Below are 13,916 nucleotides of genomic sequence, written 5' to 3'. Positions count from 1 at the left end.
TGCAACCCCCGACCATTTCACCCCCCGAATTCCCCTTGAAACCCCGTCCTCTCCTTGATCCCCCCGACCTACCCTTATTCCCACCGACACCCCTTGAAATGCCCATCTCCCCTAGAACTTCCCTTGATCCCCTGATGTCCCCTTGATCCCCCGACGTCCCCTTGATAAACCGATGTCCCCTTGATCCCCCGACCTCCCTTGATTCCCCTGTCCTCCCCTTGATACCATGACCTCCCCTTGATACTCCGACCACCCCTTGATCCCCCGAATAACCCTTGATCCGCCAACCACCCCTTGATCCCCCGACCACCCCTTGATCCCCCGACCACCCCTTGATCCCCCGACCTCCCCTTGATCCCCCGACCTCCCCTTGATCCCCCGACCTCCCCTTGACACCCCCGATCTCCCATTTACACCCCGAACTCCGCTTGAAACCCTGACCTCCCCTTGACACCACGACTTCCCCTTGACAGCCACGACCTCCCCTTGAAAGCCCCGACCTCCCCTTGAGTGCCCCGACCTCCCGTTGAATGCGCCGACCTCCCCTTGACAGCCCCGACTTACCCTTGACAGCCCCGACCTCCCCTTGACACGCCGACCTCTCCTTGATTCCCCCGGCCTCCCCATTATCACTCCGACATCTCTTCAAATTCCCATCTCCCTTAGACCTATCCTTGATCACCGACCGGACCTTGATCCCCCGACCGGACCTTGAGCCCCAGACCGTATCTTGATCCCCCGACCGGACCTTGGTCCCCCGACCGGACCTTGGTCCCCCGAGCGGAACTTGATCCCCGAACGGATCTTGATCCCCCGCCCGGAACTTGATCCCCTGACCGGACCTTGGTCCCCCGACCTCCGCTTGATCCCCCGATGACCCCTTGATCCCCCGACGTCCCCTTGATCCCCCGACGACCCCTTGATCCCCCGAGGTCCCCTTGAACCCCCGACCGTCCCTTGATCCCTAGACGTCCCCTTGATCCCCCGACCTCCCCTTGAGCCCCCGACCTCCCGTTGATCCCCTGACGATCCTTGATCCCCCGACGTCCCCTTGATCAACCGATGTCCCCTTGATCCCCCGACCTCCCCTTGATACCCTGTCCTCCCATTGATCCCCCGACCTCCCCTTGATCCCCCGACCTCCCCTTGATCCCGCGACCTCCCCTTGATCCCACCAGCTCCCCTTTGATCCCACGACCTGCCCTTGACCCCCGAACTCCCCTTGACCCCCCGACCTCCCCTTGACCCCCCGACCTCCCCTTGACCCCCGGACATCACCTTGACCCCCCGACCTCCCATTGACCCACCGACTTCCCCTTAACCGACCAACTTCACCTTGACCCCCCGACCTTCCCATGACACCCCGAACTACCCTTGACCCCCAGACCTCCCCTTGACCCCCGACCACCCCTTGACCCCCGACCTCCCCTTGACCCCCGACCTCCCCTTGACCCCCGACCTCCCCTTGACCCCCGACCTCCCCTTGACCCCCGACCTCCCCTTGACCCCCGACCTCCCCTTGACCCCCGACCTCCCCTTGACCCCCGACCTCCCCTTGACCCCCGACCTCCCCTTGACCCCCGACCTCCACTTGACTCCCGACCTCCCCTTGACCCCGGACATCCACTTGAACCCCAACCACCCCTTGAAACCCCCGACCTCCCCTTGAAACCTCCGACCTCCCCTTGAACCCACAACATCCCCTGGATCCTCCGGCATTACCTGGATCCACCGACATCCCCTGGATCCCCCGATAACCCCTTGATTCCCCGACCTCCCCTTGACACCCCTGACCTCCCTTTGACACCCCCCGGCCACCCCTTGACAGTCCCGACCTCCCTTTGCTAGCCCCGACCTCCCCTTGACAGCCCCAATCTCCCCTTGATAGCCCCGAACTCCCATTGACACCCCCGACCTCCCCTTGACACTCCAGCCTCTCCTTGACACTCATGATCTCCCCTTGACACCCCTGACCTCCCATTGATCCCACCACCTCCCCTTTGACCCCCCAACATCCCGTTGATCCCCCGACCTCCCCTTGAACCCCGACCTCCCTTTGAACCCCAACCACCCCTTGAAACCCCCGACCTCTCCTTTATACCCTCGACCACTCCTTGAAACCCCTGACCTCCCATTGTTCCCCGAAGTCCCCTTGATCCCCAACCTCCCCTTGATCCCCGACCTCCCCTTGAACCCCGACCTCCCCTTGAACCCCGACCTCCCCTTAAACCCCCGAACTCCCCTTGATCGCCCGACCTCCACATGAACCCCTGACCTTCCCTTGATCCACCGACCTCCCCTTGACACCCCCGATCTCCCCTTGGCACCCCGACCTCCCCTTGACGCCCCGACCTCCACTTGAAACCCCGACCTCCCCTTTATCCCACCGACAACCCTTGAAATGCCCATCTCCCCTACAACTTCCCTTGATCCACCGACGTCCCTTTGATACCCCGACTTGCGCTTGATCCCCCAACATCCCCTTGATCCCCCGACATCCCCTTGATCCCCCGACATCCCCTTGATCCCCCGACGTCCACTTGATCCCCCGACGTCCCCTTGAACCACCGACGAACCCTTAAACCCCCGACCTCCCATTGTTCCCCCGACCTTCCCTTGATCCCCCGACCTCCCCTTGATTCCCCGACCTCAACATGATCCCCCGACAACCCCTTGATCCCCCGACCGGACCTTGAACACCCTTCCGGACATTGATCCCCCGACCTCCCATTGATCGCCCATCAACCCCTAGATTCCACCACCTCCACTTTGATCACACGACCTGCCCTTGACCCCTGGACCTCCCCTTGACCCCCCGACCTCCCCTTGACACCCCGACAATCCCTTGACGTCCCGACCTCCCCTTGACCCCATGACAACACCTTGACCCCCCGACCTCGCGTTGACCCCCTGTCCTCCTCTTGACCCCCTGACATCCCCTTGACCCCATGACCTCCCCTTGACCCCCCGACCTCCCCTTGACCCCCCGACCTCCCCTTGAAACCCCTACCTCCCCTTGACTCCCCGACCGACACTTGACCCCCCGACCTCGCCTTGACCCCCCGACCTCGCCTTGACCCCCCGACCTCGCCTTGACCCCCCGACCTTCCCTTTACCCTCCGACCTCCCCTTGACCCCCCGACCTCCCCTTGACCGCAGACCTCCCCTTGACCCCCGACCTCCACTTGACTCCCGACCTCCTCTTGACACCGGACATTCACTTGAACCCCAACCACCCCTTGAAACCCGCGACCTCCCCTTCAAACCCCTGACCTCCCCTTGATCCCCCGACATCCCCTGGATCGTCCGACATCCCCTGGATCCCCCGACCACCCCTTGATCCCCCGACATCTCCTTGACACCACCAAAATCCCCATGACATCCCCGACCTGCCCTTGACAGCCCCGACCTGCCCTTGACAGCCCCGACCTCCCCTTGACAGCACTGTCCTCCACGTGACAGCCCCGACCTCCCCTTGACAGCCCCGACCTCCCCTTGACAGCCCCGACCTCCCCTTGACACCCCGACCTCCCCTTGATCCCCGAACTCCCCTTGATCCCACGACCTCCCCTTGATCCCCCAACTTCCCCTTGATCCCCCGACCTCCCCTTGATGCCCCTTGATCCTACGACCTCCCCTTGACACCCCCATCATCCATTTCACCCCCCGAATTCAACCTTGACCCCCCGACCTCCCCTTGATCGCCCGTCCTCCCCTTGATCCCACCACCTCCCCTTTGATCACACGACCTGCCCTTGACTCCCGACCTCCCCTTGACCCCCGACCTCCCCTTGACCCCCCGACCTCCCCTTTACCCACCGACCTCCCCTAGACCGCCCGACCTCCCCTTGACCCCCCGACCTTCCCTTGACACTTGACCTCCACTTGACTCCCGACCACCCCTTGACCCCGGACATCCACTTGAAACCCCCGAATTCCCTATGACACCCCGGCCACCTCTTGACAGCCCCGACATCCCCTTGACAGCCACAACCTCCCCTTGACAGCCCCCGACCTCCCTTGACAGCCCCGACCTCTCCTTGACAGCCCCGACCTCCCCTTGACAGCCCCGACCTCCCCTTGACAGCCCCAACCTCCCTTGACACCCCGACATCTCCTTGATCCCACGACCTCCCCATTATCCCCCCGACACCCCTTGAAATTCCCATCTCCCTTAGACCTACACTTGAACACCGACCGGACCTTGATACCCCGACCAGACCTTGAACCCCAACCGGACATTGGTCCCCCGACCGGACCTTGGTCCCCTGACCGGACCTTGGTCCCCCGACCGGACCTTGGTCCCCGACCGGACCTTGATCCCCCGACCGGACCCTTGATCCCCCGGCCTTATCTTGATCCCCCGACCGTATCTTGATCCCCCGACCGGACCTTGAACACCCTTCCGGACCTTTATCCACCGACCTACCCTTGATCCCCCGTGCTCCCCTTGATCCCACCACCTCCCCTTTGATCCCACGAACTGCCCTTGACCCCCGACCTCCCCTTGACCCCCCGACCTCCCCTTGACCCCCCGACCTCCCCTTGAACCCCCGACCTCCCCTTGATCCCACGACCTCCCCATGACCCCCCGACCACCCCTTGACCCCACGACCACCCCTTGACCCCACGACCTCCCCTTGACCCAGCGACCTCCCCTTGAACACCCTACCTCCCCTTGACTCCCCGACCTCCCCTTGATCCCCCGACCTCCCCTTGATCCCCCGACCTCCCCTTGATCCCCCGACCTCCCCTTGATCCCCCGACCTCCCCTTGACACCCCCGACCTCCCATTTACACCCCGAACTCCCCTTGACACCCTGACCTCCCCTTGACCCCATGACAACACCTTGACCCCCCGACCTCGCGTTGACCCCCTGTCCTCCTCTTGACCCCCTGACATCCCCTTGACCCCATGACCTCCCCTTGACCCCCCGACCTCCCCTTGACCCCCGACCTCCCCTTGACCCCCGACCTCCCCTTGACCCCGACCTCCCTTGACCCCCGACCTCCACTTGACTCCCGACCTCCCCTTGACCCCGGACATCCACTTGAACCCCAACCACCCCTTGAAACCCCCGACCTCCCCTTGAAACCTCCGACCTCCCCTTGAACCCACAACATCCCCTGGATCCTCCGGCATTACCTGGATCCACCGACATCCCCTGGATCCCCCGATAACCCCTTGATTCCCGACCTCCCCTTGACACCCCTGACCTCCCTTTGACACCCCCCGGCCACCCCTTGACAGTCCCGACCTCCCTTTGCTAGCCCCGACCTCCCCTTGACAGCCCCAATCTCCCCTTGATAGCCCCGAACTCCCATTGACACCCCCGACCTCCCCTTGACACTCCAGCCTCTCCTTGACACTCATGATCTCCCCTTGACACCCCTGACCTCCCATTGATCCCACCACCTCCCCTTTGACCCCCCAACATCCCGTTGATCCCCCGACCTCCCCTTGAACCCCGACCTCCCTTTGAACCCCAACCACCCTTGAAACCCCCGACCTCTCCTTTATACCCTCGACCACTCCTTGAAACCCCTGACCTCCCATTGTTCCCCGAAGTCCCCTTGATCCCCAACCTCCCCTTGATCCCCGACCTCCCCTTGAACCCCGACCTCCCCTTGAACCCCGACCTCCCCTTAAACCCCCGAACTCCCCTTGATCGCCCGACCTCCACATGAACCCCTGACCTTCCCTTGATCCACCGACCTCCCCTTGACACCCCCGATCTCCCCTTGGCACCCCGACCTCCCCTTGACGCCCCGACCTCCACTTGAAACCCCGACCTCCCCTTTATCCCACCGACAACCCTTGAAATGCCCATCTCCCCTACAACTTCCCTAACTTCCTTGATCCACCGACGTCCCTTTGATACCCCGACTTGCGCTTGATCCCCCAACATCCCCTTGATCCCCCGACATCCCCTTGATCCCCCGACATCCCCTTGATCCCCCGACGTCCACTTGATCCCCCGACGTCCCCTTGAACCACCGACGAACCCTTAACCCCCGACCTCCCATTGTTCCCCCGACCTTCCCTTGATCCCCCGACCTCCCCTTGATTCCCCGACCTCAACATGATCCCCCGACAACCCCTTGATCCCCCGACCGGACCTTGAACACCCTTCCGGACATTGATCCCCCGACCTCCCATTGATCGCCCATCAACCCCTAGATTCCACCACCTCCACTTTGATCACACGACCTGCCCTTGACCCCTGGACCTCCCCTTGACCCCCGACCTCCCTTGACACCCCGACAATCCCTTGACGTCCCGACCTCCCCTTGACCCCATGACAACACCTTGACCCCCCGACCTCGCGTTGACCCCCTGTCCTCCTCTTGACCCCCTGACATCCCCTTGACCCCATGACCTCCCCTTGACCCCCCGACCTCCCCTTGACCCCCCGACTTCCCTTGAAACCCTACCTCCCTGACTCCCCGACCGACACTTGACCCCCCGACCTCGCCTTGACCCCCCGACCTCGCCTTGACCCCCCGACCTCGCCTTGACCCCCCGACCTTCCCTTTACCCTCCGACCTCCCCTTGACCCCCCGACCTCCCCTTGACCGCAGACCTCCCCTTGACCCCCGACCTCCACTTGACTCCCGACCTCCTCTTGACACCGGACATTCACTTGAACCCCAACCACCCCTTGAAACCCGCGACCTCCCCTTCAAACCCCTGACCTCCCCTTGATCCCCCGACATCCCCTGGATCGTCCGACATCCCCTGGATCCCCCGACCACCCCTTGATCCCCCGACATCTCCTTGACACCACCAAAATCCCCATGACATCCCCGACCTGCCCTTGACAGCCCCGACCTGCCCTTGACAGCCCCGACCTCCCCTTGACAGCACTGTCCTCCACGTGACAGCCCCGACCTCCCCTTGACAGCCCCGACCTCCCCTTGACAGCCCCGACCTCCCCTTGACACCCCGACCTCCCCTTGATCCCCGAACTCCCCTTGATCCCACGACCTCCCCTTGATCCCCCAACTTCCCCTTGATCCCCCGACCTCCCCTTGATGCCCCTTGATCCTACGACCTCCCCTTGACACCCCCATCATCCATTTCACCCCCCGAATTCAACCTTGACCCCCCGACCTCCCCTTGATCGCCCGTCCTCCCCTTGATCCCACCACCTCCCCTTTGATCACACGACCTGCCCTTGACTCCCGACCTCCCCTTGACCCCCCGACCTCCCCTTGACCCCCCGACCTCCCCTTTACCCACCGACCTCCCCTAGACCGCCCGACCTCCCCTTGACCCCCCGACCTTCCCTTGACACTTGACCTCCACTTGACTCCCGACCACCCCTTGACCCCGGACATCCACTTGAAACCCCCGAATTCCCTATGACACCCCCGGCCACCTCTTGACAGCCCCGACATCCCCTTGACAGCCACAACCTCCCCTTGACAGCCCCGACCTCCCCTTGACAGCCCCGACCTCTCCTTGACAGCCCCGACCTCCCCTTGACAGCCCCGACCTCCCCTTGACAGCCCCAACCTCCCCTTGACACCCCGACATCTCCTTGATCCCCACGACCTCCCCATTATCCCCCCGACACCCCTTGAAATTCCCATCTCCCTTAGACCTACACTTGAACACCGACCGGACCTTGATACCCCGACCAGACCTTGAACCCCCAACCGGACATTGGTCCCCCGACCGGACCTTGGTCCCCTGACCGGACCTTGGTCCCCCGACCGGACCTTGGTCCCCCGACCGGACCTTGATCCCCCGACCGGACCTTGATCCCCCGGCCTTATCTTGATCCCCCGACCGTATCTTGATCCCCCGACCGGACCTTGAACACCCTTCCGGACCTTTATCCACCGACCTACCCTTGATCCCCCGTGCTCCCCTTGATCCCACCACCTCCCCTTTGATCCCACGAACTGCCCTTGACCCCCGACCTCCCCTTGACCCCCCGACCTCCCCTTGACCCCCCGACCTCCCCTTGAACCCCCGACCTCCCCTTGATCCCACGACCTCCCCATGACCCCCCGACCACCCCTTGACCCCACGACCACCCCTTGACCCCACGACCTCCCCTTGACCCAGCGACCTCCCCTTGAACACCCTACCTCCCCTTGACTCCCCGACCTCCCCTTGATCCCCCGACCTCCCCTTGATCCCCCGACCTCCCCTTGATCCCCCGACCTCCCCTTGATCCCCCGACCTCCCCTTGACACCCCCGACCTCCCATTTACACCCCGAACTCCCCTTGACACCCTGACCTCCCCTTGAAAGCCCCGACCTCCCCTTGAGTGCCCCGACCTCCCGTTGAAAGCCCCGACCTCCCCTTGACAGCCCCGGCTTACCCTTGACAGCCCCGACCTCCCCTTGACACCCCAACATCTCCTTGATTCCCCCGACCTCCCCATTATCCCTCTGACACCCTTCAAATTCCCATCTCCCTTAGACCTACCCTTGATCATCGACCGGACCTTGATCCCCCGACCGGACCTTGATCCCCAGACCGTATCTTGATCCCCCGACCTGACCTTGGTCCACCGACCGGACCTTGGTCCCCCGACCGGAACTTGATCCCCGACCGGACCTTGATCCCCCGACCGGACCTTGATCCCCCGAACGGATCTTGATCCCCCACCCGGAACTTGATCCCCCGCCAGGAACTTGATCCCCCGACCAGACCTTGGTCCCTCGAACTCCACTTGATCCCAAGACCTCCGCTTGATCCCCCGATGTCCCCTTGTTCCCCCGAGGTCCCCTTGATCCCCCGACGACCCCTTCATCCCCCGAGGTCCCCTTGAACCCCCGACCACCCCTTAAACCCCCGACCTCCCATTGATCCCCCGACCTCCCCTTGATGCCCCGACCTCAACATGATCCCCCGACAACCCCTTTATCCCCCAACCGTCCCTTGATCCCCAGACGTCCCCTTGATCCCCCGACCTCCCCTTGAGACCCCGACCTCCCCTTGATCCCCTGTCCTCCCCTTGATACCGCGACCTCCCCTTGATACTCCGACCACCCCTTGATCCCCCGACCAACCCTTGATCCCCCGACCACCCCTTGATCCCCCGACCTCCCCTTGATCCCCCGACCTCCCCTTGATCCCCCGACCTCCCTTTGACACCCCCGACCTCCCATTTACACCCCGAACTCCCCTTGACATCCTGACCTCCCCTTGACACCACGACTTCCCCATGACAGCCCTGACCTCCCCTTGAAAGCGCCGAACTCCCCTTGACAGCCCCGACTTACCCTTGACTGCCCCGACCTCCCCTTGACACCCCGACCTCTCCTTGATTCCCCCGACCTCCCCATTATCCCTCCGACACCCCTTCAAATTCCTATCTCCCTTAGACCTACCCTTGATCACCGACCGGACCTTGATCCCCAGACCGGACCTTGATCCCCAGACCGTATCTTGATCCCCCGACCAGACCTTGGTCCCCCGACCGGACCTTGGTCCCCCGACCGGACCTTGGTCCCCCGACCGGAACTTGATCCCCGACCGGACCTTGATCCCTCGACCGGACCTTGATCCCCCGAACGGATCTTGATCCCCCGCCCGGAACTTGATCCCCCGCCAGGAACTTGATCCCCTGACCGGACCTTGGTACCCCGACCTCCGCTTGATCCCAAGACCTCCGCTTGATCCCCCAATGTCCCCTTGATCCCCCGACATCCCCTTGATCCCCCGACGACCCCTTGATCCCCTGAGGTACCCTTGAACCCCCGACCTCCCCTTAAACCCCCGACCTCCCATTGATCCCCCGACCTCCCATTGATCCCCCGACCTCCCCTTGATCCCCCGACCTCCCCTTGATGCCCCGACCTCAACATGATCCCCCAACAACCCCTTTATCCCCAAACCGTCCCTTGATCCCCAGCCATCCCCTTGATCCCCCGACCTCCCCTTGAGACCACGACCTCCACTTGATCCCCTGTCCTCCCCTTGATCCCCTGTCCTCCCTAAGATACCGCGACCTCCCCTTGATACCCCGACCACCCCTTGATCCCCCGACCAACCCTTGATCCCCCGACCACCCCTTGATCCCCCGACCACCCCTTGATCCCCCGACCTCCCCTTGATCCCCCGACCTCCCCTTGATCCCCCGACCTCCCCTTGATCCCGCGACCTCCCCTTGACACCCCCGATCTCCCATTTACACCCTGAACTCCGCTTGAAACCCTGACCTCCCCTTGACACCACGACTTCCCCATGACAGCCCCGACCTCCCCTTGAAAGCCCTGACCTCCCCTTGAGTGCCCCGACCTCCCGTTGAAAGCCCCGACCTCCCCTTGACAGCCCCGACTTACCCTTGACAGCCCCGACCTCCCCTTGACACCCCGACCTCCCCTTGATTCCCCCGACCTCCCCATTATCACTCCGACATCCCTTCAAATTCCCATCTCCCTTAGACCTACCCTTGATCACCGACCGGACCTTGATCCCCCGACCGGACCTTGAGCCCCAGACCGTATCTTGATCCCCCGACCGGACCTTGGTCCCCCGACCGGAACTTGATCCCCGACCGGACCTTGATCCCCCGACCGGACCTTGATCCCCCGACCGGACCTTGATCCCCCGACCGGACCTTGATCCCCCGACCGGACCTGGATCCCCCACCCAGAACTCGATCCCCCGCCCGGAACTTGATCCCCCGACCGGACCTTGGTCCCCCGACCGGACCTTGGTCCCCCGACCGGACCTTGGTCCCCCGACCGGACCTTGGTCCCCCGACCGGACCTTGGTCCCCCGACCGGACCTTGGTCCCCCGACCGGACCTTGGTCCCCTGACCGGACCTTGATCCCCCGAACGGATCTTGATCCCCCGCCCGGAACTTGATCCCCCGCCAGGAACTTGATCCCCCGACTGGACCTTGGTACCCCGACCTCCGCTTGATCCCAAGACCTCCGCTTGATCCCCCGATGTCCCCTTGATCCCCCGACATCCCCTTGATCCCCCGACGACCCCTTGATCCCCCGAGGTACCCTTGAAACCCCGACCTCCCCTTAAACCCCCGACCTCCCATTGATCCCCCGACCTCCCCTTGATCCCCCGACCTCCCCTTGAGACCCCGACCTCCCCTTGATGCCCTGTCCTCCCCTTGATCCCCTGTCCTCCCCTTGATACCGTGACCTCCCCTTGATACCCCGACCACCCTTTGATCCCCTGACCACCCCTTGATCCCCCGACCACCCCTTGATCCCCCGACCTCCCCTTGATCCCCCGACCTCCCCTTGACACCCCCGACCTCCCATTTACACCCCGAACTCCCCTTGAAACCCTGACCTCCCCTTGACACCACGACTTCCCCATGACAGCCCCGACCTCCCCTTGAAAGCCCCGACCTCCCCTTGCTAGCCCCGACCACCCCTTGATTCCCTGACATCCCCTTGACACCCCCGACCTCCCTTTGACACCCCCGGCCACCCCTTGCTAGCCCCGAGCTCCCCTTGCTAGCCCCGACCTCCCCTTGCTAGCCCCGACCTCCCCTTGACACCCCCAACCTCCCCTTGACACCCCCGACTTCCCCTTGACACCCCTGACCTCCCCTTGACATCCCCGACCTCCCCTTGACACCCCCGACCTCCCTTTGACACCCCCGGCCACCCCTTGACAGCCCCGACCTCCCCTTGCTAGCCCCGACCTCCCCTTGCTAGCCCCGATCTCCCCTTGCTAGCCCCGACCTCCCCTTCACACCCCCGACCTCCCCTTGACACCCCCGACTTCCACTTGACACCCATGATCTCCCTTTGACACCCCCGATCTCCCATTGATCCCACCACCTCCCCTTTGACCCCCCAACATCCCGTTGATCCCCCAACCTCCCCTTGAAAACCGAACTCCCTTTGAACCCCAACCACCCCTTGAAACCCCCGACCACTCCTTGAAACCCTCGACCTCTCCTTGAAACCCCCGACCTCCCGTTGTTCCCCGAAGTCCCCTTGATCCGCAACCTCCCCTTGATCCCCGACCTCCCCTTGAACCCCGACCTCCCCTTGAACCACGACCTCCCCTTGAACCCCGAACTCCCATTGAACCCCGACCTCCCCTTGAACCCCGACCTCCCCTTCATCCCCGACCTCCCCTTGAACCCCGACCTCCCCTTGATCCCCTGACCTCACCTTGATCCCCCGACCTCCCCTTGATCCCCCGACCTCCCCTTGATCCCCCGACCTCAACATGATCCCACGACATCCCCAATAACCCCCGACCGTCCCTTGATCCCCAGAGCACCCCTTGATCCCCCGACCTCCCCTTGATCCCCCGACCTCCCCTTGATCCCCCAACTTCCCCTTGATCCCCCGACCTCCCCTTGATGCCCCTTGATCCTACGACCTCCCCTTGACACCCCCAACATCCGTTTCACCCCCCGAATTCCCCTTGACCCCCCGACCTCCGCTTGATCGCCCGTCCTCCCCTTGATCCCACCACCTCCCCTTTGATCACACGACCTGCCCTTGACTCCGACCTCCCCTTGACCCCCCGACCTCCCCTTGACCCCCCGACCTCCCCTTGACCCCCCGACCTCCCCTTGACCCCCCGACCTCCCCTTTACCCACCGACCTCCCCTTGAACCCCCTACCTCCCCTTGACCCCCCGAAGTCCCCTTGACCCCCCGACAACTCCTTGACCCCACGACCTCCCCTAGACCCCCCGACCTCCCCTTGACCCCCCGACCTTCCCTTGACACCCTGACCTCCACTTGACTCCCGACCACCCCTTTACCCCGGACATCCACTTGAAACCCCCGAGCTCCCTTTGACACCCCCGGCCTCCTCTTGACAGCCCCGACATCCCCTTGACAGCCACAACCTCCCCTTGACAGCCCCAACCTCCCCTTGACAACCCCGACCTCCCCTTGACATCCCGACATCTCCTTGACATCCCGACATCTCCTTGATCCCCCCGACCTCCCCATTATCCCTCTGACACCCCTTGAAATTCCCATCTCCCTTAGACCTACACTTGAACACCGACCAGACCCTGATCACCTGACCAGACCTTGAACCCCCCAACCGGACCTTGATCCCCGGACCGGACCTTGGTCCCCCAACCGGACCTTGGTCACCCGACCGGACCTTGATCCCCCGACCTTATCTTGATCCCCCGACCTTATCTTGATCCCCCGACCGTATCTTGATCCCCCGACCATATCTTGATCCCCCGACCGGACCTTTATCACCCTTCCGGACCTTGATCCCCCGACCTCCCTTTGGTCCCCCGTGCTCCCCTTGATCCCACCACCTCCCCTTTGATCCCACGAACTGCCCTTGACCCCCCGACCTCCCCTTGACCCCCGACCACCCCTTGACCCCCCGACCTCCCCTTGATCCCGCGACCTCCCAATGACCCCCGACCTCCCCATGACCCCCCGACCTCCCCATGACCCCCCGACCTCCCCATGACTCCCCGACCTCCCCTTGACCCCCCGACCTCCCCTTGTCCCCCGACCTCCACTTGACTCCCGACCTCCCCTTGACCCCGGACATCCACTTGAACCCCAACCACCCATTGAAACCCCCGACCTCCCCTTGAAACCCCCGACCTCCCCTTGATCCCCCGACATCCCCTGGATCCTCCGACATCCACTGGATCCCCCGACCACCCCTTGATCCCCCGACCTCTCCTTGACACCCCCAACCTCCCCTTGACACCCCCGACCTCCCTTTGACACCCCAACCTCCCCTTGACCCCCCGACCTCCCTTTGACCACCGAACTTCCCTTGACCCCCGACCTCCACTTGACTCCCGACCTCCCCTTGACCCCGGACATCCACTTGAAACCCCCGACCTCCCCTTGACCCCCGACCTCCCCTTGACCCCCCGAGCTCCCGTTGACCCCCCGACCTCCCCTTGACACCCCGACCACCCCTTGACCACCCGACCTCCCCTTCACCCACCGATCTCCCCTTGAACCC

This window comes from Cetorhinus maximus, unplaced genomic scaffold, assembly GCF_964194155.1.
Source record: "Cetorhinus maximus unplaced genomic scaffold, sCetMax3.hap1.1 HAP1_SCAFFOLD_1427, whole genome shotgun sequence".
Lineage (NCBI taxonomy): Eukaryota > Metazoa > Chordata > Chondrichthyes > Lamniformes > Cetorhinidae > Cetorhinus > Cetorhinus maximus.
Note: the sequence above shows the minus strand (reverse complement) of the source record.